The sequence below is a fragment of the Vulpes vulpes genome, chromosome 11 (genome assembly GCF_048418805.1).
Source record: "Vulpes vulpes isolate BD-2025 chromosome 11, VulVul3, whole genome shotgun sequence".
Lineage (NCBI taxonomy): Eukaryota > Metazoa > Chordata > Mammalia > Carnivora > Canidae > Vulpes > Vulpes vulpes.
Genome location: NC_132790.1, coordinates 87,702,434 through 87,727,181, shown reverse-complemented (window position 1 = coordinate 87,727,181; position 24,748 = coordinate 87,702,434). Strand labels below are relative to the sequence as shown.

Sequence of the window (24,748 nt, the reverse complement as noted above, 5' to 3'; positions counted from 1 at the left end):
TGAATGAAAAGAAAACAAGACATCTCAATATTATTGAGAGAGGAGATGAAAAAGTTTATCTTCAGTTTGATTTTTTTTTTGGAAATTGCATTCCAAAGCCAGTTGGGGTCACCCATACTCTCTCTCAACGTACTCAGGTTACTTATATTTTTTAACACTGGCTGAGTTGACTTGGGTTCTGAGATTCTTTGCCTCCAGCCCAGGATTCTCTGCTGAGCAACAGACAAGAACATCCAATATTTGTTCAGTGATTCCACCTGAATCTCCACAAACTCCACCATGTTTTTTTTTTTTAAAGATTTTATTCATTTATTCATGAGAGACACAGAGAGGGAGAAGCAGGCTCCTCACAGGGAGCCTGATGTGGGACTCCATCCCGGAACTCAGGAATCACGCCCTGAGCTGAAGGCAGATGCTCAACCACTGAGCCACCCAGGTGTCCCACAAACTCCACCATGTTAAAAGGGAAAACTTTGTCTGATGTTCAACCTGGTGTTTCCTGTCTAGGGAATAACACATCAGCCACTTTCCCTAGTGTGAAAACTAGAGATTGGGAGGCATCCCTCTCTCCCTCATCCCTACATCTACCTTTTCCAGCTCTTGTTAATCATACCCTGTTTAAATATTCCCCACATTTGCCCACTGTGGTTCTCCCCATCATTGCCATTGTCCAAACCACACATCTGCTTTCTATCAGTAGAGAGTAGCTTGCGTTTTCTAGAATTTGATGTAAATTAAACCACACAGAATACATGCTTTTTGTTTTGTTGCTGGCTTTTTTCACTTACTTAGCATAATTATTTTGACATTCATCCATTCTAATGTGTGTATTTTTTTTTCAAAGATTTTATTTATTTATCCATAGAGACAGAGAGAGAGAGGCAGAGACACAGACAGAGAGAGAAGCAGGCATCATACAGAGAGCCTGACGTGGGACTTGATCCAAGGTCTCCAGGATCATGCCCTGGGCTGCAGGCGGCGTTAAACCCCTGCGCCACCAGGGCTGTCCTAATGTGTGTATTAAAAATTCGTTCTTTTTCTTGTTGAATGTTATTCCCTTTTAAAGATATACCACAATTTGTTTATCAAATCACCTTCCAATGGACATTTGCATTGTTCCCAGTTTGGGCTATTACAAATAAACCTGCTATAAACATTTGGGGACAAGTATTGGTACTTGTATTAGTGGGCACACGTTTTTTGTATTGGTACTTGTATTAGTGGGCACATGTTTTCTTTGATTTTAGGTAACCGTCTAGATATGGTGTGGCTGGGTCATATGGTAGGCATATGTTTAACTTTTTTTTTTTTAAGTAATCTCTGCACCCAACATGGAACTTGAACTTACAACCCTGAGATCACGAGTCCCATGCTCTACTAACTGAGCCAGCCAGGTGCCCCCATGTTTAACTTTTAAAGAAACTGCCAAATTGTTTTCTACAGTGTTTATATCATTTTACATTCTCCAGCAGTGTATCAAAATTCCTGCTGCTCCATATTCTTACCAACGCTTGCTACATATGATCAGTACTTGAAATTTTAGCCATTCTGGTGGGTCTGTAGTAGTATCTCACTGTGGTTTAAATTTGCGTTTCACCAGTGTTTAAAGATGTTGAGCATCTTTTCATCTACTTTTTTGCCATTTGTATATCTTCCTTGGTGAAGTGTCTGTTTAACCTTTAACTTATTTAATTGGGCTGTTTGTCTTATTATTGGGTCATGATTGTTCTTTATATATTTTAGACACAAATCTTCATCAGACATACATTTTGCAAACAATTTCTCCAAGCCTATTGTTTTTTTCCAAGCCTATTGTTTGCATTTTAATTTTCATAACAATGTTTTTTAAAGGCAAAATTTTTTTTATTTTGATGAAGCTTAATTTGTTGATTTTTTTACTTCTTAGTTCTTGATTTTTGTGTTCTCCTTAAGAAATCTTTGCCAAACCCAGTGCCAGTAGGATTTTCTCCTAACTTCTTCAGAAGTTTTACCTCTTACATTTAGGTCTATGATCCATTTCAAGTTAATTTTTGTAGAGAGTGTGAGGTCAGAGTGGAGGTTGAAATTTGCATATGATTTCCAATTGTATTGTCATCATGTGTAACCATTATCCTTTCCCTATTGATTTGCCTGGGCACCTTTGTTGAAAATCAATTGTTTTATACACGTTTGTCTATTTGTGACCTCTATACTCTGTTCCATTATTTTGTATATCTATCTTTATGATAGTACCACACAGTCTTTATTATAGGAGTTTTTTTTTAAGATTTTACTTATTTATTCATGAGAGACACCCAGAGAGAGAGAAAGGCAGAGACACAGGCAGAGGGAGAAGCAGGCTCCATGCAGGGAGCCTGACATGGGACTCAATCTGGGGTCTCCAAGATCACACCCTGGGATGAAGGTGGCGCTAAACCGCTGAGCCACCCAGGCTGCCCTTTCTTTCTTTCTTTCTTTTTTTTTTTTCCAAGATTTTACTTATATAATAGCTTTATAATGAGTTGTATTTTTTAATTTTATTTTTATATTGATTGATTGATTGATTTTGTTACTAAGCTTTTTTCTTTTTTATTGGAGTTCAATTTGCCAACATATAGCATAACACCTAATGCTCATCCTGCCAAGTGCCCCCCTCAGTGCCCATCACCCAGTCACCCCACCCACTTCCCCTTCCACTACCCCTTGTTCATTTCCCATATTTAGGTATCTCTCATGTTTTGTCACCCTCACTGATATTTTCACTCATTTTCTCTCCTTTCCCTTTATTCTCTTTCACTAATTTTTATATTCCCCAAATGAATGAGACCATATAATGTTTGTCCTTTTCCGATTGACTTATTTCACTCAACACAATACCCTCCAGGTCCCTCCACATCGAAGCAAATAGTGGGTATTTGTCATTTCTAATGGCTGAGTAATATTCCATTGTATACATAAACCACATCTTCTTTATCCATTCATCTTTCGATGGACACTGAGGCTCCTTCCACAGTCTGGCTATTGTGGACATTGCTGCTATAAACATTGGGGTGTAGGTGTCCCGGCATTTCACTGCATCTGTATCTTTGGGGTAAATCCCTAACAGTGCAATTGCTGGGTTGTAGGGCAGATCTATTTTTAACTCTTTGAGGAACCTCCACACAGTTTTCCAGAGTGGCTGTACCAGTTCACATTCCTATAATTCCTAGTCTTAATACTAGGTAGCACAATCCTCTGATTTTGTTCTTCTTTTTCAGAATTGTTTTGTTTTAGATCTTTTCCATTTCCATATAAATTTTAGAATCAGCTTGTGAATTTCTACAAAACACTTGCTGGGAATTTGATTGGGATTACATCAAATGTATAGATCATTTTGAGGAGGTTGAAGAACTTAATATGAAGTCTTCTGAAACATGTGCACCATATTTGTTTAGGTCTTCCTTACTTTCTCTTACAATGTTTTATTGTTTTCAACGTACAGGTGTTATACACAGTTTTTGTTGAATTTACCGCCAGTGGTCCCATATATTTAATGCTGTTATAAATGGAGTTGTTTAAAAAATGTTCAATTGTGGGGATCCCTGGGTGGCTCAGTGGTTTGGCGCCTGCCTTTGGCCCAGGGCGCGATCCTGGAGTCCTGGGATTGAGTCTTATGTCAGGCTCCTGGCATGGAGCCTGCTTCTCCCTCCTGTGTCTCTGTCTCTGTCTCTGTCTCTCTCTCTCTCTCTCTCTCTCTCTCTATGTCTATCATAAATAAATAAATAAATCTTTAAAAAAAGTCCAATTGTTCATTGATAGTAGAGTTCATATAAATACAATTGATTTTTGTATATTGCTCTCGTATCCTGTGAACTTGCTAACCTCATTTATTAGTTCTAGTAGCTTTTGGTAGATCCGTTTAAGATTTTCTATGGAAAATCTTAATGTCATGTGTGAATAAAGAGTTCTTCTTTCTTTCCAACTGGATGCCTTTTATCTCTTTCTTACTGCACTGATTTAAACTTCTAGTAAAATGCTAAACAAGAGTGCTGAGAATGTTTATGATTTTAAAGGGTCTTTGAGTCTTTCACCATTAAGTATGATGTTATCTGTGAGCTTTTTGGTCCCTTTTATCAGGGTGAAGATATTCCTTTCTATTTCTAATTTGCTGAGAGGTTTTATCAACAATGGTATTGTTGGAGTCTGTCAGATACTTTTTATCCGTCCATTGAGATAAATAATTTTTCTCTTATCTCTGTTAATATAGTATATTATACTCATTATTTTTAAATGTTAAGCTAGTCTTGGATTCAGGGGATGAATTCCACTTGGTCATGATACATTATCCTTCTAATACATTGCTGGATTTGATTTGCTAAAATTGTGTTTAAAATTTTTGCATCTATGTTCATGAGTAATATATATATATATATTTGTTCATGAGAAATATTAATCTATAGTTTTCTTATAAAGTAATTCTCTGTTTTTGCTGTCAGACCCATGCTGGCTTCATAGAATGAATTAGGAAATGTCCATTCCTATTTTAGTTTCTGGAAAATGTTGTGTAGAACAGGTGTTCTTCCTTCCTTAAATATTTGGTGGATATCACCATGAAAGCCACCTACACCTGGAGTTTCCTTTGTGGGAATTTTTAACAATGAATTTGCTTTCATAAATAGATATGATTGTCCAAAATATCTATTTCTTTTCTAGTGATGGTAGATTGTGTCTTTGAAGTAATTTGTCAATTTCATCTAAGTTGTCAAACATATTAGCATGAAGTTGTTCTCAATGTTCCCTTTTCTACTGACTCCACTTTCTACAGATTTCTACCATCACAACCATCCTGCACCCCCCCAACCCTACCAACCTCACCCCTCCCCCATCCGCTCTGGATGTTCCTTCTCAGTCCCCTTGTAGTTCTTCCTATGTTCCCTGACCTCTAGGGAGGGAGTTGAAGCCCCAAGGCCCAGTGCTGGTATCCTGCCTTCTTTTTCCCATTCATTTTCTAGATGATTTCATCCAGCCCAATAGCTCAAAATGGTATCTAGATGTTTAGGCTTCCTAAACATCTATTTTTCCACCCAGGCCTCTCAACTCTTTTTTTTTTTTAAAGATTTTACTTATTTATTCATGAGAGACACAGAGAGAGAGACAGACAGAGACATAGGCAGAGGGAGAAGCAGGCTCCTTGCAGGGACCCGGATGCGGGACTTGATCCTCAGACAGAGATCACGCCCTGAGCTGAAGGCAGATGCTCAACCACTGAGTCACCCAGGTTGTCCCACCCTTATCTTTTTTTTTTTTTTAAAGATCTTATTTATTTATTCATGAGACACACACAAAGAGAGAGAGGCAGAGACACAGGCAGAGGGAGAAGCAGGCTCCACACAGGGAACCTGATGTGGGACTTGATCCCGGGACTCTAGGATCACACCCCCGGCCAAGGCAGGTGCCTAACCACTGAGTCACCCATGTGTCCTCACCCTTATCTTTTTAATATCTGTAGAATCTGTAGTGATTTCTCTTCTCTCATTCCTGTAATTGGTGGTTTGTGTATTTTGTCTACCTTTTCTCTCTCTGCCATATTTTATTAATTTTATTGAGCACTTCAAAAATGAGCTTTTGATTTCGTTGGTTTACTCTGTTGGTTTTTTGTTTCATTCACTTCTGCTCTTACACCTATTATTCACTTTCTTCTATTTACTTTGCTCTTTTGTCCACCTGATTACTAAATGTAAAATTTTTAGATCATTGATTTCAGACCTCCCTTATTTTCTAATATAGGCTTTTACTGCTATACATTTTTTTTTTTTTTTAAAGATTTTTAGGGCAGCCTGGATGGCTCAGCGGTTTAGCGTCGCCTTTGGCCCAGGGCATGATCCCAGAGACTCGGGATCGAGTCCCACATCGGGCTACCTGCATGGATCCTGCTTCTCCCTTTGCCTGTGTCTCTGCCTCTCTCTCTCTCTCTCTCTCTCTCTTTCTCTCTCTCTGTGTGTCTCTCATGAATAAATAAATTTAAAAAAATTTTTAAAGATTTTATTCACACAGAAAGAGAAAGGCAGAGGAAGGTGGAAAGTTTCAGAGGAAGCTGAAAAGTTGAGTTGAGCCATACGCTGGGGTGGGTTGGGAAGCAGGTCTGGGACAACTGAGGTGCTCTCTGCTGTCCTGGAGAACCAAAGATGTACCAACCCAAGCCCCTTTGAAAGAGTGATAGGCCAGCACAGTGGCAGGATGGAAGGGTGGGCAAAGAATGAAGTGATTGCAAGAAGGCTCCAATTCTCTTTCATCCATTTATTGAGTGCTAGGACATGCCCAGCCCTGTGTTGGGCATCACTGAAGCAAGATAACACTGAATCATCACTGCCTGAGCAGTTTCAAAGACCTGTCTGGGGACCTGTATGGTCTAACAAGCAACAGATTGCACTGTGATCACTTTGTGTTCAGAGGAAGAAATGTTATCCTATTTCCTGTAAGGGAGAAAAGTAATGGCCAGAGAGGTCCAGTGACATGCCCAAGATGACCCAGCAATTTGGTGTTTGAGTTTGTATAAAATTAAGGCCCAGAGTAGGTTTTCACTCCCTTCCTTAGGCCTCTCATCCCTACAACCCTACCCCGCAGACCAAGAACCCCCTCACAAGTCAGAACTCTCCAGTGTACACATCATGACATCACAATTGTTCACCAGGGTCTTTTGCACAGGTCCCAGGTCCTTGGGCAGGGTCTGTACCACCCAGAACTCCCCCCACATACTCCTGATGCCTCGAGGGACTGGAACTTGTCATGCAGTAGACATGTCAGTTTGTCAGGCAGCAAATGTCTCTGAATCATCCAGAGTGCCTTGCACGTGGCTGGCGATCAATAAATGCCTGCTGATCAAGTCTCTGTTAATGAATGGTGATGACTTCATCAGTGAATATTGATGGGTTTGAGACTTCTGCTCACTCTGGACAATAAGCCAGGGCTTTTGCCAAAGAAAACAGAAGAGAATTCCCAATAAGCTGTCCTATATGGACAAATCTGCAATCAATTCAGAGGAAGCAGGGCTCTTGCTGTTGTCATGGCAACTCTTAAAAAAATCTTTAACGGCATCCCAGACATCAAGACTCTGAAGTAATGGCCTTTTAAAATGGATTCATATTAATAATATCTACCTGACTGAACAATGTATTTCTTTCTTTCTTTTTATTAGATGCATTATTAACTTGGGTAACAATAAGACCTCATAAATGCAAAGTGCCCATTCAAGAACACTCCTTCCAGCTTGTAATATATAAGGATGCAACTCACCAATTCCAGGGATCCCCGTGGATAAGGAATACGCTCTATGAATGGTGATCTTCAGATTGTAGATTCTTGAAGGGTCTAGGTTGTGTGCGGGTCTCTTCTCTTGGCTGAATCCTCAAAACCTGGGGCAGCTCATGCAGACATACAGACTAGGCTGGTCACAGGACATCAGAAGGAAGTTGGAAAAAGAATAAGTAAATTTCACAGAAGTTCTATGTAGTGCAAGAAATAAATTGCAAGAATCTTGAATCTTACAGCTTTCCTTCCCCAGTGTCAACTTTGGACATTGGTTTAAAAATATTCAGTGTTTATTGAGCAAGTAATAATCACTTTTGGCCTTTGGGCTAAGATCAAGTATATTGAGCAAGTAATGTGGCGGATAGAATCTAAATTAGCCTCCAGTGATCTCCACCTCCTTGTATTCACAACCTTGTGTAACCCTCTTACTTCGAATGTGAGCAGGAACTGTGAGTTACTTTTAACCAATATGGTAAAGGTGACAAATGACACTTCTGTGATTACATTACATAAAATGTAACTTTTGTTAACTGACTCTCTCCCTTGCTGTTTTTTTTTTAAAGATTTTATTTATTTATTCGTAGAGTCACAGAGAGAGAGAGAGAGAGAGAGAGAGAGGCAGAGACACAGGCAGAGGGAGAAGCAGGCTCCACGCAGAGGGCCCGACGTGGGACTCGATCCAGGGTCTCCAGGATCACGCTCTGGGCTGCAGGCGGCGCTAAACCCCTGCACGACCGGGGCTGCCCTCCCTTGCTGGTTTTGATGAAGCAAGGTGTCATATTGTGAGCTAAGCTATGGAGAGATCTATTGGCAAGCAATGAGTCTAGAGACCCGCTGGCAAGCTAGAGGGCAGACTCTAGCCAACAGCCAGAAAGGAACTGAGACCCTAAGTCTAACAGCCCCAAGGAACTGAATCTTCCCAATAACCGTAAGAGCTTGGAGGTAGATTCTTCCCCAATCAGATATTCAGGTAAGACTCCAACCCTAGCCAAATCCTTAATTGCAGCCTCGTGAGAAATCCTGAAGCAGAGGACTCAGCTAAGCCATGCCTGGATTCTTGATTCACACAAACTCTGAGATAATAAATGTATATTGTTCTAAGCCACTACCTTGTGTATGCAGTAATAGATAACTAATACAAACACCTGCTAATGTTCTTTTTTCAGAATTTAAATTCATTTAATTAACATACAGTATATTATTAGTTTCAGAGGTAGAGTTCAGTTATTCATCAGCTGCATATAACACCCACTGCTCCTTACATCATGTGCCCTGCTTAATGTCCATCACCCAGTTACCCCATCTCCCTTCACCTCCCCTCCAGCAACCCTCAGTTTGTTTCCTATAGTCAAGAGTCTCTTATGGTTTGTCTCCCTCTCTGATTTTGTCTTATTTTATTTTCCCCTCTCTTCCCCTATGATCCTCTGTTTTGGTTCTTAAATTCCACATTTGAGTGAAATTGTATGATAATTGTCTTTCTCTGATTGACTTATTTCACTTAGCATAATACCCTCTACTTCCATCCATATCATTGCAAATTGTAAGAATTTCTATACATATATATATATATATATATATATATATATATATACTCATTATATGTGTGTATGTATATATACCACATCTTCTTTATCCATTCATCTGTTGGTGGACATCTGGGCTCCTTCCATATTTTGGCTGTTGTGGACATTGCTGCTATAAACATTGGGGTGCAGATACCCCTTCAGACCACTATGTCTGTATCCTTTGGGTAAATAACTAGTAGGACAATTGGTAGGTCGTATGGTAGCTCTATTTTTAACTTTTTGAAGAACCTCCATACTGTTTTCCAGAGTGGTTATACCAGCTTGCATTCCCACTAGCAGTGTAAGATGGTTCCCCTTTCTCTGCATCCTAGACAACATTTGTTGTTTCCTGACTTGTTAGTTTTAGCCATTCTGACTGAAACCCTACTAATGTTTTAAGTGCCATGCAGACACCTGGCAGATAATTCCCTGCCTTTAAGGATGTTCCTTCCTAGTTGAGGAGATAGAAAATAAATTAATTAATAAATTATTGCCATGAAAAAAAAGAAATCCAAGTGAGGGAATAGAACAGGAGGTGGGTGGTATTTTAAAAGATTTTTTAGGAGGCTCTTGAGTGACTCAGTTGGTTGGATGTCTGCCTTGGGCTTGGGTCATGACCCCAGGGTTTGGGGGATCTCCCCGCTCAGCAGAGAGTCTGCTTCCTCCTCTTTCTCTGCTTGTGCTGTCACGCTCTCTCTCAAGTAAATAAAATCTTAAAAAAAAATTTTTTTTTGAAGTAGTCTCTACACCCAGTGTGAGGCTCAAATTCACAACCCCGAGCTCAAGAGCCGCACATTCTACCAAATGAACTCCCCATGGATGGTATTTCAGATAGAGTTGGGGAGGAAGGTCCTCTGTGCAGAAGAAACATTTGAACAGATAACTGAAGAAGTGGGAATATCAGAAAGAAGAGCATTCCAGGCAGAGGGAATGGCAAGTCCAAAGGTCCTGATGTAGGATCAAGTTTGGCAAGTTGAATCCCTTGGTAGAGGTAGCATTGTAAGAGCTGAGTTCAGAGAGTTGGTGGGGTTGAATCACAGATAGCCCTGCAGGCTGTGGGTAGGGCTTCCTTATATGCGCCATGTGAGAGAAGGTGCCAGAGCCTTATGAGCAAGTGAGTGATGTGATCTGACCTATGGATCTCTCTGGAAGGATCCTCTTCTAGTACATACAATATGAATTGCATGAAGCTACACAGAGTCTGGAAAGTTGCAAAGAGCTCCTCATCCATTTTTTTTCCCTAGGGGTTCTCCCAGAAACTCTGTAAAATAGATGGAGCCATTACAGGAATTCCTCCTCAACTTTGCATCTCTCTAGTTGAAAATGCTGGTCTATGTGGTTGGATTTCTAGGTCCTTTTTCCACACTCAGAAGCCATTATAACAGAGGCAGGACGAATGGTGAGTCACTCCAGCTATGACTTAGGGACCCAGATCATAATGTCAGAAAAGTTTTAAATATTTGTCTGGAGATGGAAAATAGTGCTTCTTAGATGCACAGTATTTGCAGCAAGGTAAGTGGACATGTGGGAATCTTCCCACTGCTACTTTTTTTTTTTTTAATTTTAGAGAAGGAAGATCCTTAAAATATGTTTTAATGTGAATGAATTATATATGGCACATTATTGCTAATCTAAGATGTTTTAATTGCCATTAAGATGGTAGTTTCTTTTTTTGAATGGTACTCTCTGTATTGTGTTTTAGTAGAGGCCACTTAAATATAATAGAAGTTTTATATATTCACATATATTAATCCCTCAACCTTTTTATCTGGTAAGATTTGAGTCTACATGTACAATATATTTTTAAAAGATTTTATTTATTTACTTATTAATGAGAGACACATAGAGAGAGGCAGAGACATAGGCAGAGGAAGAAGCAGGCTCCCTGTGGGGAACCCGATGCAGGACTCAATCCCAGGACCCCGGGATCATGTCCTGAGCCAAAGGCAGATGCTCAACCACTGAACCACCCAGGTGCGCCTACAATATTTTTGTTAAGTGAACACAAACCTCAGGGTTAGAAGAGAAATCTGTATTACAATCCCTGAAGTTTGAGAGACTGAGTATAAGACCTCTGTGTTTTCTTAGAGGGGTCCTGCTGGCTTGGGCTATGGGAGAGGGAGAGGGAGGGCAGCAGACGTAACAATATCGGGAAACAAGTGACTGAAACCTTGCCTACCCTCCATCCATCTCCCATCCATCCATCCATCTACTCATCCACCCACCCATTCATTTATCTATCCACTCATATCATACATCCATTCAACAAATATTTGTTGAGCACCTGACAGAGCCAAACATCGCAATAGAAAAGTAGAGATGAAGCAGCCATGGCCACTGTCCTCATATGGTCTAATCTTCATTCTCCACACAGAGTTGGGTACCATCCCTAAATCACCATCTCCTCTACTATCCTGAGGTCCCATTTCTGCAGTCACATATCTCACACTGGCTGGGCGATGTCCAGGTAAATGTTGCTCTCTGGTCTTGCAGAAGCAGAATCCAAGAGATTCCCTCAAAGAATTCTCTGGGATGGCTGTAGTCAGAGTAGACAATCAGAGATCTCAGAATCTGGTGCAAAGTCCTTCTGATACCTAAGTCATGGGGAAGCTCTTCTAGGTACCAATACTAATAGCACAAAGCCTTCTGAAATAAATATTCAAATCTGTTGAATAGTATTACATGCTGGCAGGATTGAGGAGTATATTCTTATTTTCAAAAAGGAAATATTTCTTTCTAGATCCTGCTACTTTGTTCCCTCTGCCTTAAAATTTTGATGTGTTCCCTGAGGTTAACTTCTTAGCCTTCTGCTTTATGTATCCTAGTTGAGTTCAAACACTTCTTCTTCTTCCTCTTCTTTTTAAAGATTTTATTTATTTATTCATGACAGACATAGAGAGAGAGAGGTAGAACACAGACAGAGCGAGAAGCAGGCTCCATGCAGGGAGCCTGACGTGGGACTCGATCCCAGACCTCCAGGATCACACCCTGGGCTGAAGGCAGCACTAAACCCTGGATTCTCCAGGTTCTGGTGGCCTAGAGAGGCACCGTCCATTTTGTATGGCATTAAGGATATTCAGTTGATTCTTATTTGTACCAGTTGGGCATGACCATGTTCATGCTGTGATTTCTAGGACTTTTGGGTCTGGCATTTCCCTTATTTACTCACTAATATCTGAAAGTTCACTTTTAGAAGCCATCATTCCATTAGCTAAGGCTTTTGTGCTGTTTAAATGCAGTCTGTAGATCAGTATAAACAGATTCAGTTTTGGAAAACTGGGAATATTTACTTAAGATAAACACCTGCTCCATGATCTAGAAATTCCATGCCTAGGCATATACTCAAGAGAAATAAATGCATACATCTAGCAAAAGATGTATATTCATGAATGTTCATCATAACCTTTTCCATTATAGCCCCAAACTGAAAAAAAAAAAAAACAACAACCCAGCAACTGGGCATCAATAGAAGAATGGATTGGCTAAAATTAACAGCACAGGAAACAACAAGTGTTGGTGAGGATTCAGAGAAAGGGGAACCCTTTTACACAGTTGGTGAGAGTGCAAAATAGTGCAGCCACTCTGGAGAACAGTATGGAAGTTCCTCAGAAAGTTAAAGATAGAACTATGCTATGATCCAGCAATTGCACTACTAGGTATTTACCCAAAAGATACAAAAATACAGATTCAAAGGGGTATATGCACCTCGATGTGTATAGCAGCATTATCCACAATAGCTAAATTATGGAAAGAGCCTGTGAATGGATAAAGAAGTGGTAGTGTATATAGGCACAATGGAATATTACTCAGCCATCAAAAAGAATAAAATCTTACCATCTGCAGGGATGTGGATGGAGCTAGAGGGTATTATGGTAACCAAAATAAGTTGTCAGAGAAAGGTAAATACCATGATTTCACTCATTTGTGTAATTTAAGAAAGAAAACAGATGAACATATGGGAAGGGGGGAAATTAAAAAAAGGAGAGAGAGGGATGCCTGGGTGGCGCAGCGGTTTAGCACCGCTTTCAGCCCAGGGCGTGTTCCTGGAGAGCCGGGATCGAGTCCCACGTTGGGCTCCGTGCATGGAGCCTGCTTCTCCCTCTGCCTGTGTCTCTGCTTCTCATAAATAAATAAAATCTAAAAAAAAAAAAGGAGAGAGAGAAAGAAGCCATAAGAGACTTTTCATGTAGAGAACAAACGGAGGGTTGCTGGAGGGGACGCAGGTGGAGGATGCGCTAGATGAGTGATGGGCACCGAGGAGGGCACCTGTTGTGATGAGCATCGTGTGTTGTATGTGAGTTAGGAATCACTAAATTCTACTCCTGAAACCAATATTACACTCTGTGTTAACTAGCTACAATTTAAGTAAAAATTTGGAAGAAAAAAAATTCTGAGGGTTAAAAAAAAGTCAAACAAAATAAAAAATAAAAATGAAAAAAAAACCTGTGTCTCTGCCTCTCTCTCTCTCTCTCTCTGTGTCTCTCATGAATAAATAAACAAATTATTTTTAAAAAAGGGGGGGGGACCCCTGGTGGCTCAGCAGTTCAGCGCCTGCCTTTGGCCCAGGGCATGATCCTGGAGTCCCAGGATCGAGTCTCATGTCGGGCTCCCTGCCTGCTTCTCCCTCTGCCTATGTCTCTGCCTCTCTCTCTCTCTCTCTCTCATGAATAAATAAATAAAATCTTAAAAAAAATGAAAAAAAAAAGAACAAAAAGCCTCCCCTAAAACTGTGGATAGCCATACAACGGAATACTACACAGCAGTAAAGAGGAATAAGTACTGGTGCATGCAGCAACAGTGGATGAATCTCACAGACATACGTTAGATTAAAGAAGTCAGGCACAAAAGGCTACATGCTGTGTCATTTCCTTCATATGTAGTTTAAGAAGAGACAAACTAACAGTGGAGGTGACCTCAGAATAGAGACATTGAATGAAAAGGGGCACAAAGGAATCTTCTGGGGGCTGAGTTTATACTTTACCATGATCTGGGTGGTGGCTACATGAGTATATTAATATGTAAAAATTCCTTGGCTGTACATGGGAAAGTAGTGCACTTTTTTGCAATGTATTACAACTCATAATTTTTTTAATATCAAAAAAAGCAAAACAAATAGGGAAAAATATAAAGAATGTAGCTAATCTTGAGCAGGAGAGCAAAATCGGGGAGAGCTGGGGTATTTAACATCTTAGACTCTAATTGAGCTACATTTTTTCCTAGGGGGCCCTGATAGTACACACTTTAGGCTTTCTGGGCTGCATCGTCTCTGTCACAACTCCGCCACTCTGCCTTTGTAGCGGGAAAGCAGTTGCAGGCAATAAGTAAATGAATGGGGTAGTTGTGTTCTAATCAAACCTCATTTACAAAAGTGGGTGGCGGATCGGATTGGGCCTGTAGTGCGTCCACCCCTGCTTGAATCCATTGGAGGCCACTTCCCAGAAAAATTGTGTTGAGGACCCGGAGGCCCCTTCAGAGTTCCCCAGGGAAGACTGTAGTGATGCCAAGCTATGTGTGTCTTAAGAGAGGGACAGAGCAGCCAGGCAGTTACTCGGCCGCGAGGAGTAGCCAGTCCCTCAAAATGAGCCCTTGCAAGGCCTTGTTTCATCAGGAAAAGACCCCTTTGTCCTTAACCCTCTTACCAAAGGCCTCCTCCACCATCTGCCTTCACTGGTCCCCAGGATGCCACTCAATCCTGGGGATGCCTCCCTTTTCGTGCCTTATGCCCCAGGTCTCCCTAATCCCCACGCCACTCCCAAACCACCTGGCATGAAATCCTCCTCTCCCTTGGGGGTTCTGCTCTATAACCACGTCACCCTCTTCCCCAGCTCAGAGCTGACCTGTGTTACCCTCCCAAGCACCTCCCTCTCACACTGCCCTCCTCCTCACCCCCTGCCCACTCCAGTGCCTCTAGGCCTGACCCATCTGGTGTCCTGGCCTCTAGGATGGGAGACAGCCGTGTTTCCAGAATCTTCCCTCGTCTTTCCCTGAGCTGCTGGTTCCTACAGCCACAATCCGGACCTCTCCCTCACAGAGCCACAGGGCCCTGCCCATCAGCATCTGGAATCCTCACATTGCCCACTCTAGACACAGTCCTTGTCTGTCTGGCTCTCCCTCCCTCACTCTCACTGCACCTCCTCATGAGACCTGGAAGCATTTGATGTGACTTGGGCTTCTCCCTGGCAACCCCTCCAGGCTCCATTGCTCTTCGTGCCAAGCTTTCCACCCTCTTGCAGTGACTTCAACCTCCTTGCCCCTCTGTCAAGCCACCTTATCCAACCCCCAACTCCCCAGTTCCTGAGGAATCCAGTTGTCTGCTCCTGTGTGCCGCCTCCATGGGGCCTAGAGCTGCAGGAGAACATCTGAGGTCTCTGGAGGGCAGACACCTTAGGTCTCTGGGCTCCACCTCAGCGAGGGCCTCAATGCCAGCAGGAATTCTTTCCCCAGCGCCCACAGCAGTCCTTTGCAAGCCTTTCTGCGGACTCCAGTCCTGCACCCCTCACTCCGCAGGTGGCTTTGCCCCCACTTCCCAGAGGGGCTCTTTCAGCATCCTGCCAGCACCTCCTCAAGTGTCCGAGGGGGACCACATGCAGCCTGCCCCCTCCCCACATTCTCCCCAAGAGTGTGTGCACATTCCTGGGGCTCCTCCCCCCACCTGGATGGCTCTGGTCCCCAGTGCCTGCCTCAGGGGGCCTCCTGGCCTTACCCCCACCCCCTCCGGCCCTGCTGCTGCCTCCAGGCCTGTGCACAACATGGGGAGGAAAACCCTCCCTCTTCCAGCCTTCTGGCCAGTGCTTGGGGGCCTGTGAGTTAACAGAAGAAAAGGCAAGGCTCATTTTCACCCATGCAAGGGGAGCTCCCAGTAATGGGAAAAACACAGAATAGCCTGAAGTGAAGGTTTATATATGTTAACTTAACAAAAGAGGGTTTTGGGGGGATGCCTGAGTGGCTCAGGGGCTGAGCACCACCTTCAGCCCAGGGGGTGGTCCTGGGGCCCCCGGGATCGAGTCCCACATCGGGCTCCCTGCATGGAGCCTGCTTCTCCCTCTGCCTGTGTCTCTGCTTCTCTCTCTGTGTCTCTCATGAATAAATAAATTTTAAAAATCTTCAAAAGAACAAACAACCACAACACAAAACCATTCTTTTCTCTGTAACATCCGTGTCCATATCCCCCTGCCCTAGGTCTGCCCCTGCACCCAGTTTCCAGGGGAGAGATCCCTTTTTCTGAGAAGCAAACCACAGAGGTCTAGAATTTTCCCCTCCTGCCTTCTTGGGGCCTCACTCTTCTACTTTTCTCCTCTTTCTCTAGGTTTTAACTGCTTTCTCCACTGGCTTCTTCCCATCTGTATTTAAATACTCTCAATTCCCTTTCCATCCTTGGGGGAAGGAAAAGAAAACCCCTCAAAATCCTCTTCAGATCTCTTCCTCCATTTCCAACTACTGCCCTACCTTTTCCTCTCATTCGCCACCAAGATGTGGGAAAGTCGTCCCTGCTCCCGGTGTAGGCATTCTCAGTTCCAACTCTTCCAGCTGGCTTCCTCTGGTGCCACCCTAGTGAGACCTGCTCCGTTGCCATCTCTGCCATCTCGAGTGACTGCTTTGTAGTGACAGCCAGCTTCTGCTCTGAAGCAACTGCTTCTCTAGGTCTGCCTTGGGTTTCATGTGCCCCTCTTCCTCTCTAGCCCGCCTCCTCCTCCTCCGCTGGGCCAGCTCCGCTGAGGGCCCTCCTGCCTCCCCAGCTGCTCGTCCTCAAGCTCTTCCTCATGCTCCTCTGCACCTGTCCCTGAAATGGTCCCTCTGCAAGGCTTGTCTTCAGGCACCTTCTCACTCTGTACTTTCTCTGAGCAAGGTTGCAGTCAGTAACCATTGTTTCTTAAGGCTCACCTCTCCCTGGAAAGTTCTGGGCATTTGGGGTGGTGATTATAACAGGGACTGCCAATGTGCCTCCTGGAATCCATTCTCCCCTCTTTCCATAGTAGCAGATCCCCGGTGTTTAACTGGGTACATGGCTGCTCACAATAAAGAAGGTACCGCCCAACCTCCCTTGCAAGTGGCTGTGGCCACGTGACTTGGTTCTGGCCAGGAGATGTGAACATGTCATGGAGAACTTCTGAGAGGACGACTTAAAAAGAAGGTCACTTGACTCAGAGTCACATCCCATGTTGCTTTTCCCCCTTCCTCCTCTCCACTGACTGGTAGGAGCTGTAATGCCTGACTCCCCTGCCATCCTGGATCATGAGGTCATTTTAAGGACGGCAGTCACATGTAGTGGAGCAAAAAGATGGGAGCAGTCTGGATCTTGGGTAGATCTTGGATCTTGAGAGCCTCAACATGTGCCCTGGATGCCCACCTGGACTTCTTTAAGGGAAGAAAAAACAGAGCACGGCTGTGTGTCTAGGCCACTGTCCTGTGTGCCTCAGGGCAGAATGGTGGGGGCTCCGAGCACAGTGCCAGGCACACAGCAGGTGCTTAGTAGCTGGAAGACTAAGCCCAGGGACGCCTGAGGGCCCTGATTGTCCTTACCTGAGCCACACACACAGACTATGAGTTGATAACTCAGTTTCCCCAAGAAGTGGCTGGAAGTGGCTTTGGGGGAAAAGGGAAGTCCCCAGGAAGGCACTGCTGCAGCAGTTCCAAAAAGCAAATGTTGAGATTTGACCTGAGTCTTCCCTTGCGCGTGACACCATCCCAGCTGGTTGGCCCTGGAAGAAACAGCGGGGCAGACAGGTCTTGTCCCTGGGGCCTCATGCCCCTTCAGGGCTCTTCCTCCCTCCATCCAGCCCCCAGGTACCCTTACCTCCCCCTTTCCCCTTTTGCTGTGTGCCTGGCACTGTGCTCGGAGCCTCCACCAACCTTTAGGGAGAGTTTTTCATGCCTATTTTATAGGCCAGACACTGGGAATCACAGAGGTAAAGTGACTGGCCCAGGGCAGCACAGCCGAAAAGGAATAGGCCTGGGATGTGCCCTGGGCCTGTCTGACTCCAAATCCCTGCTCTTTCCCTGCTCACCAGCACTCTTAAGCCTGGATAAGTATCTTCATCACTTGCAGAGCTATTAAAAATTCTGATTCTGGGGACGCCTGGGTGACTCAGCGGTTTAGCACCTACTTTCAGCCCAGGGCATGATCCTGGAGTCCCAGGATCGAGTCCCACATTGGGCTCCCTGCATGGAGCCTGCTTCTCCCTCTGCCTGTGTCTCTGCCTCTCTCTGTGTCTGTTATGAATGAATAAATAAAATATTTTAAAAAAATCTGATTCTAAGGGTGCCTGTGTGGCTCAGTCAGCTAAGGGTCTGACCCTTGCTTTCCACTCGGGTCTGGTGTCAGGGTCACAGGATCGAGCCTGGCATTGGGCTCCACACTCAGCATGGAGTCTGCTTCTCCCTCTCCCTCGGCCCTCCCCCCACTTGTGCTCTCTCTCTCCCAAACAAATAAGTAAAACCTTTTGAAAAATTAAAATTCTGATTCTAGAGTCAAACCCCAAAGATTCTCCCTCAGCTGCTCTGGGCTGGAGTCGGGGAGTTTGTTTTTTCACAGGTGCCCTGGATTCCCAGTTAATTCTGCGGCTCAGCGGGTCCAGGATTGGCACTGCATCAAGCCCTGCTGGCTCTCAGAGATAGGAGCTGCCACTCACCCCTGCTCTGTTCCCTCCCCACCACCAACCCCCCCACACACACAGGGAGAGGGAGCCTGATGAGGCAGCTGCAGCCCTGCATGGGGGTCTGGCTGAGTATGAAAGAACCGCACCCAGCAGTAGGCCCAGCAGAGCCTGCCGAGAAGTGCTGGTGCCAGGAGACAGCTGTTCCCACCGAACAATGCCAGTTTCAGGGACTGTCACTTTGAACGCTGTGCATTGACCCATCTAATTGTTCTTGCCATTCACCTTGCACAGAGAGGCCAAGTTTGTGCCCAGCATCTGCCTATGTCAGTCTGTGTTCAAATATTTTCACGGCTTCTCCCATTCCCACAGGGTCCAGGTGAAGCTCCTGGTCCCAGGGTGGCCTAGCCTGACTTCTCGTTCCTGCTTCTCTCTGGCTGGTCTCCTTCACAAAGCCCCTGGCCCTTTGCTCCTGCTTTTTCTTTCTCCCCTTCCCTGATCTAGAGCCAGCACCTCATCCCCTACCCTTCCTCACTCCTACCCTAACTAAATATCCTTTCCTCCAGGAAGCCCTCCTTGACTGGCCTGGTCCATATCCTTCCTCGCCCCACTGGAACATTTGCTGTTGTTCAAGTCTCCTGCTCTGCTCTGTCCTGTGACCTCCACACCTCTGCGTCCTGAGGACACAGCACAGGTTGCTTCTCAAGGTCATCGGCTGGGTCTTCAGTGTCTCCAGGACTCATGTTTGCGCTCCTGAGCCGTGGCCCAAGCCCTGCATTGTCCTACCAGTTCCCTTTTTGCCCTTTCCTCCCTGCCTCCAGAACTGACCTGCCTGCCTTATGACCCTTTACTCTGCTATGAAACCAAGGATCTGGTTTGTAATAATCTAAACATGTGGTGTAATTTTTCATTTTATTAGGAGAGGAGCCAAATTTCAGGCAGCCTTGTCTCTTGGCTAGGTGTCTTACCCCAGCTACCTTATTTATGGCAAAACCTCTTTGAGGCAGGTGCATTACTCTTTTTGCCAATGTGGAAATTAAGGAGCCATGCGCTCAAGATGGCACGGGAGTTGGGGGGGGGGTGATAGGGCAGGGGAGTGAGGTCCAGGGCACGGCCTTTTCAATCATTTCTTCAGCTCCTGGTATCCCTTTCTTGCTCTGCAGTGTTAGCAATTGTCACCAGATGGTGTCGCGAGGCAGCTGCGAGCCGGGCTCCCCTGGATGGAGCTGGGCGGGGGGAGGCCGAGCCCACCTTCACCACCAGGGGGCAGGCGGGGGAAGGCAAAGGCCTGTAGGGCCGCACAGAGGAGGGGAGCTCTAAGGGGCCGGGAGCCCTGCTCCCTCTGAGCTGGGGCAGGCCGCAGCCCTTCACTGATTATGTTGGTCACTCTAAACATTACAAGCTCCAAAATGTGCTATTGAAGTCTTCCTTCCATATGTCACAGCACCGTAGCCTACCAAGCAGAACTTGATGGATAACATCAACACTATCCCCTCTGCAACTCCTGGCTGGAGCAGCAAAGAGAATCGCCCCACCCCCCACCCCCATTACCTCTGCAGATGCTTTCCAGGCTTAATTTCATCTTATCTTTACGTCTTTGAGAGGTTCTGAGAAGGGAGATGCCTTGCCCAAGTTTACAAGATCGCAATCCCAATCAAACGCCTTCAAAGTTTCTTTTTGTTTGTTTGTCCCTCCCCCCCCCCCCCACCCTTCAAAGTGCCTTGGCCCCTGGGAGCCTCAGTAGCCTCATCTGCTAAAGGGGCGTGATTATGACAATACCTATGCCGGTTGTTGAAAAGGATCATGCGCATGGAGTGGCACAGGTGTGAGCACTCAGGTGGGTGAAGTACAGGATGCTAAATCCAAAACGGGTCCCTGAGTGCAGTCTCCCTTGGCAGCACCAGCAGCATTATAAATTCTGGTGGTGGGTATTTTCCTATTTGACTTCCATGGAAAGACTGAGGCCCCCCATGCTTGTTGCACAGAGCAGTGGTGCCCAAAGCGGCAGCTGGGTGCCTCAGGGTGTGTGCCAGACGATCCCCTGGAATGCAGGAGGACAATTTTAGAGCTTCCATTTGCATTTAATTTTTAATTAAATAATAATTAATTAATTATCTCCAGATTGATCATGAGGCAGCTGACGGATCGGACAATCCTGCCTTGCTCCCGGCCCATGAGGCATCCTGGGAGGACAATGGGAGTCCTACACTGGGAATGGACCTCAGAAGCCCCCACTCTCATTTGCTGGCTTTCAAGCAATTGCAGGTGTGTTACTTCAACTACAGTATGTCCACCGATGCTAATTTTTACAAAAGTGAGATTTTCAAATATCAGGGTCTTTGTGTGACTTTGTAACAAGATGTCAAGTGACTAGGCATTTTAAATTCATTGGTGGTTAAATATGGTTAATACCATCCCCTGAATTTAAGATCCAATGGCAAAACTGGGTATTATATTTAATAAAACAAGGGGGTGAAGCAAGTAAGGACACGTGGGATCCAGGCCAGAGGGGACCGCACAGCACAGCAGGGTGGACAAGGTCCAGAATGGCTGATGGGCAGCAGATCCGGAAAGCAGCTCAGTTAGATGAAACTGATGGATGAATGATTCGGAGGCCTGATGTTTAGCCAGGATGTGCCAGTTGAAGTACTTTTGAAATGTTAACATGAGCCACCCTTCTTTCACTGCCCAGTTGGGTCCTCTGGACCTCACCACAGTCCAGAGCCTGAAGAGTTAATGCTTGGCACAGCAGGGGGCTTCCAGGACCGCCCTGTGCTTTGATGGCTAGTGCTTAGTCCATTTTGATTGCTCTCTGTATGAATCATCCCCACACACTGAATTCAATTAGGTTGGTGGGTGATTAAATATTTTTGGTATATTTCTCTGCTTGTTAGAATATCTGATATGATGGGAAGTTTGAAGGTAAACTGGAATATGAGTTAGGCAAATAAGACAAAGAAAGGAAAAACAAATAGAAATTCCCAAACAACTTCCAAGAAAGACAGTGCACTTATAGTAGGTTCTCATAATTGGCTGAGCCACCCTCAATATTTGCCTAGTCATAATCATGTAAACACTGTTTCCTGATTTTCAATTTTTAGATTCAGCCTGTAAACAAAGAACAGAAACCTTATTTGTAGTTGTGCAGTAGAACATCAGTCCTGAAAACATAAAGTAAACCTGATCAGGGTTAGGAGGAATGAATAGGAGGGGGAGAAATTAATATCTTCATCTGACAAACGGAGAGTCAAAATACACTGCGGAGGGCTGGTGAGCCTAAGAGTCAACAAATAAAGGTAGTACTTACAAAGACATCCAAATGAGGAATGCATGTGATTATTTGGATTCGGGTTAATTAGGAAGGTAGCAGATAATGCCTAAGATTGGTAAGCCTAGAAAGCAAGTTAAAGTCATGTTGTCTTGGAGGAGGCTTGGGAAGATGGCAGAGTGAGCTCACCTTGTCCCATGTTTACACTTAGTGATCACTCACACCCAAGTACGTGAACCGTAGAGCAATCCGAAGACTGGCAGGACACACTCCACAACTAAATATAGAGAAGAGCATCATACCGTCTGAAGATGTGGAATGAGCCGCCAGCAAAAGTACCCGGAAGAGTTCAGAATGGCCTCACTGGGAACCGGTGGAAAGGGTGGCTGGGCCTTCCCTTCCAAGCTCTTCTGTGCTCCCTGACATTCTATCAACCATGTGCATTGGCTAAAAACTTAAAACCAGCCAAAGGAGCTTTGTCATGATCAGGCAGTCCCCTTAGGTGGTGGTTCTTGAAATTTAAAATGTATTGACGGACCTGTTTTGCTTAGAAATCTGTTGTCAGGGCACCTGGGTGGCTTAGTAGTTGAGCGTCTATGGTTGTTGAGCATTTGCCTTTGGCTCAGGGGGTGATCCCGGGGTCCTGGGATCGAATCCCGCATCGGGCTCTCCGTGGGGAACCTGCTTCTCCCTCTGCCTATGTCTCTGCCTCTGTGTGCGTATGAGTCTCATGAATGAATAAATAAAATCTTAAGAAAAAGAAAAAAAAATCTGTTGTGATTCAGACTCTCTAAAAAACCTGCCCTCTTCCCCCTGTTGGGTTTCCTCAAGTGAGGTCTAGGAGAGGTGACCAAGTGTGGTGGGTCCCAAAGGTGGAAGGCTACTGCTGAGGTCAGAAGGGGATTAAAGGCCTTTGTCTGGATGGGGTGCATGTGCTGTCTGTGGGCGGCAGAAGAGGCACCAGACCACATTCGGGCATCCCACAGCTCCTGCACAGCCCCAGCTGGGCTGTAGGGCTGGGGAACCCAGTGGCAGGGTCATTCTTGCTCAGTGAACAGGAACCCAGGGCTACTTGCGTGCTGGACCAGCTGCCCCCAGCCCCTGGGCCGTTCCGCAGTCCCAGCATTCCTCCCTGAGGACAGATGGAGGTAGCAGTTGGCAGGCGGACACATGTATGGGGGGGTGGGGGCGGGAGGACAGTGACTGTCCATCTGTTGAGGGGAGGGCAGGCCCCAGGAAGAGAAGCCCGCTCCTTTTCTCCTCCTCTCTGCCCCAATCTGAAGAGCTGAGGATAACAGTCCACAGGGCACCCTCCTGCCCCTTCCACTACTCTCCTTTCTGCCCAGTACAGATCCCACACAGATCCCCAGATTCCTTCCACCTCAGGCAGAGCTATGGATTCCAAAATAATACACCACTACTCCTCAGTCAAAACCCAGCTCTCAAGGTCCTGCTCCAGCAGCACAGGCCTCTCCAGGGAGCTCATTGGAAATGCAGTATCTGGGGCACCTGGGTGGCTCAGTGGTTGAGCATCTGCCTTCACTCCAGTCATGATCCTGGGGTCCTGGGATTGAATCCTTCATGGGGTTCCCCACTGGGACCCTGCTCCTCCCTCTGCCTATGTCTCTGCCTCTCTCTCTGTCTCTAATGAATAAATAAATAAACTCTTTAAGAAAACAAAGGAAATGCAGCATCTTGGGCTCCACTCCAGACTCCCTCCATCAGAATCTGCATTTTTAAGAAAACCCCCAAGTAAGAGCACCTGGGTGGCTCAGTTGGTTGAGGGTCCAACTCTTGATTTCAGCTCAGGTCATGATCTCGTGGTTTGCAAGATCAAGCCCCGCGTACAGCTCTGCGATCAGCGATCAGCAAGGAGTCTGCTTGAGGAGACTCTCCCTCTCTCCCCACCTCAGCTCCCTCTCTCTCTAAAATAAATACATTGTAAAAAAAAAAAAAAAAAAGAATAAACACCCAAGTGATTCACATGCATATGAGCATTGAGAAGCATCAAGTTAGAATACACCATTGGATAAATTAACTGACCCTATTACTACCAGCTGGTATTAAAAAAAAATCCTTCCTCTGATCCAGGCTGTGTGCTGACTTTGCATGTCTGATCTTATTAACTTTCACACAACTTAACAAGGTAGAGACTCTATCAAACCCATTTTACAGATGAAGAAGCTAAGTTCAGAGAGATGGAGCAACTTGCCTAAGGTTACTGGGGCTGACCTGGGATTTGAAGCCAGGCAATCTGACTCCAGAAAACTCTTTGGTCCCAAGACTGAGTTAACAGTGATGTTGTCCATCTGGGATATCTTGTGCTTATCCTAGAAGGTCTTAGAAAAACATTCCAGCAGGAGAAGCTGTCCAGGAGCTGGAGCTGGAAAGAGCTGAGGACAGGGCGGGAGGGGATGTGGATTCGAGAACCACTGTTTAAGAGGGCGACTTTGGGCAAGTCACTTAGCCTCATCTGTGGAATGAGAATGATAATGACGCTTTCTGCCACATGGGGAGTGTTGATCAGTCAAGGAGAAAGTATGCAAATCCTTTTACAAACGCTAAGCCTCCCTGTGAGGCCAGTACCCAGACGTGGGGATGTGGAACCAGGGAGCCCACACTGCGCTCTGAGAGTTCAGAGCCCAAGGGAGGAAACTGGACTTTCTGGGCTGAGTTACCACAGTACAGCACAACTGTGACTCCAGGGTAGCACGGGGCCGTGGGAGGCAGCGGAGAGGTGTACAATCCCCTCTGTGCAAAAGGAAGTGCTTCCCTAGAGGAGGCCACCCCTGGGTTGAGTTCTGAAGTTCAGCCGGTGGAGAAGGGTAATCTAGGTGAGGGAGTGGCCTGTGGCCTGCTGCTGGGACCACTGCATCCAGCAGCCAGAGGGCAAGGGGCCTGGGGGTCCCACAGTCCCACAACACAGAGCAGGAGAGCAGGGCAGGCGAAGGCCAGGGCGTAGGTCACAGAGCGATTGTGAGCTTGCCCGCCCCCCCAGACACAGTGCTCCAGGCCTTGCTCCACCACCGGTTCCCTCCGACATCCCCTTGTCTCTC

At 45.3% G+C, this 24,748-nt stretch overlaps 1 long non-coding RNA gene across 1 annotated transcript in view; it reads left to right on the top strand.

Moving 5' to 3' along the window:
- Positions 1-22,462, top strand: part of LOC112935010 (uncharacterized) — a 28,492-nt gene extending 6,030 nt beyond the window's left edge. The window contains exons 3-4 of the long non-coding RNA XR_003238091.2: positions 20,546-20,689; positions 21,904-22,462. This is a non-coding gene — a long non-coding RNA (uncharacterized lncRNA). The remainder of the gene's footprint in view (positions 1-20,545; positions 20,690-21,903) is intronic.
- Positions 22,463-24,748: the final 2,286 nt, after the last annotated feature.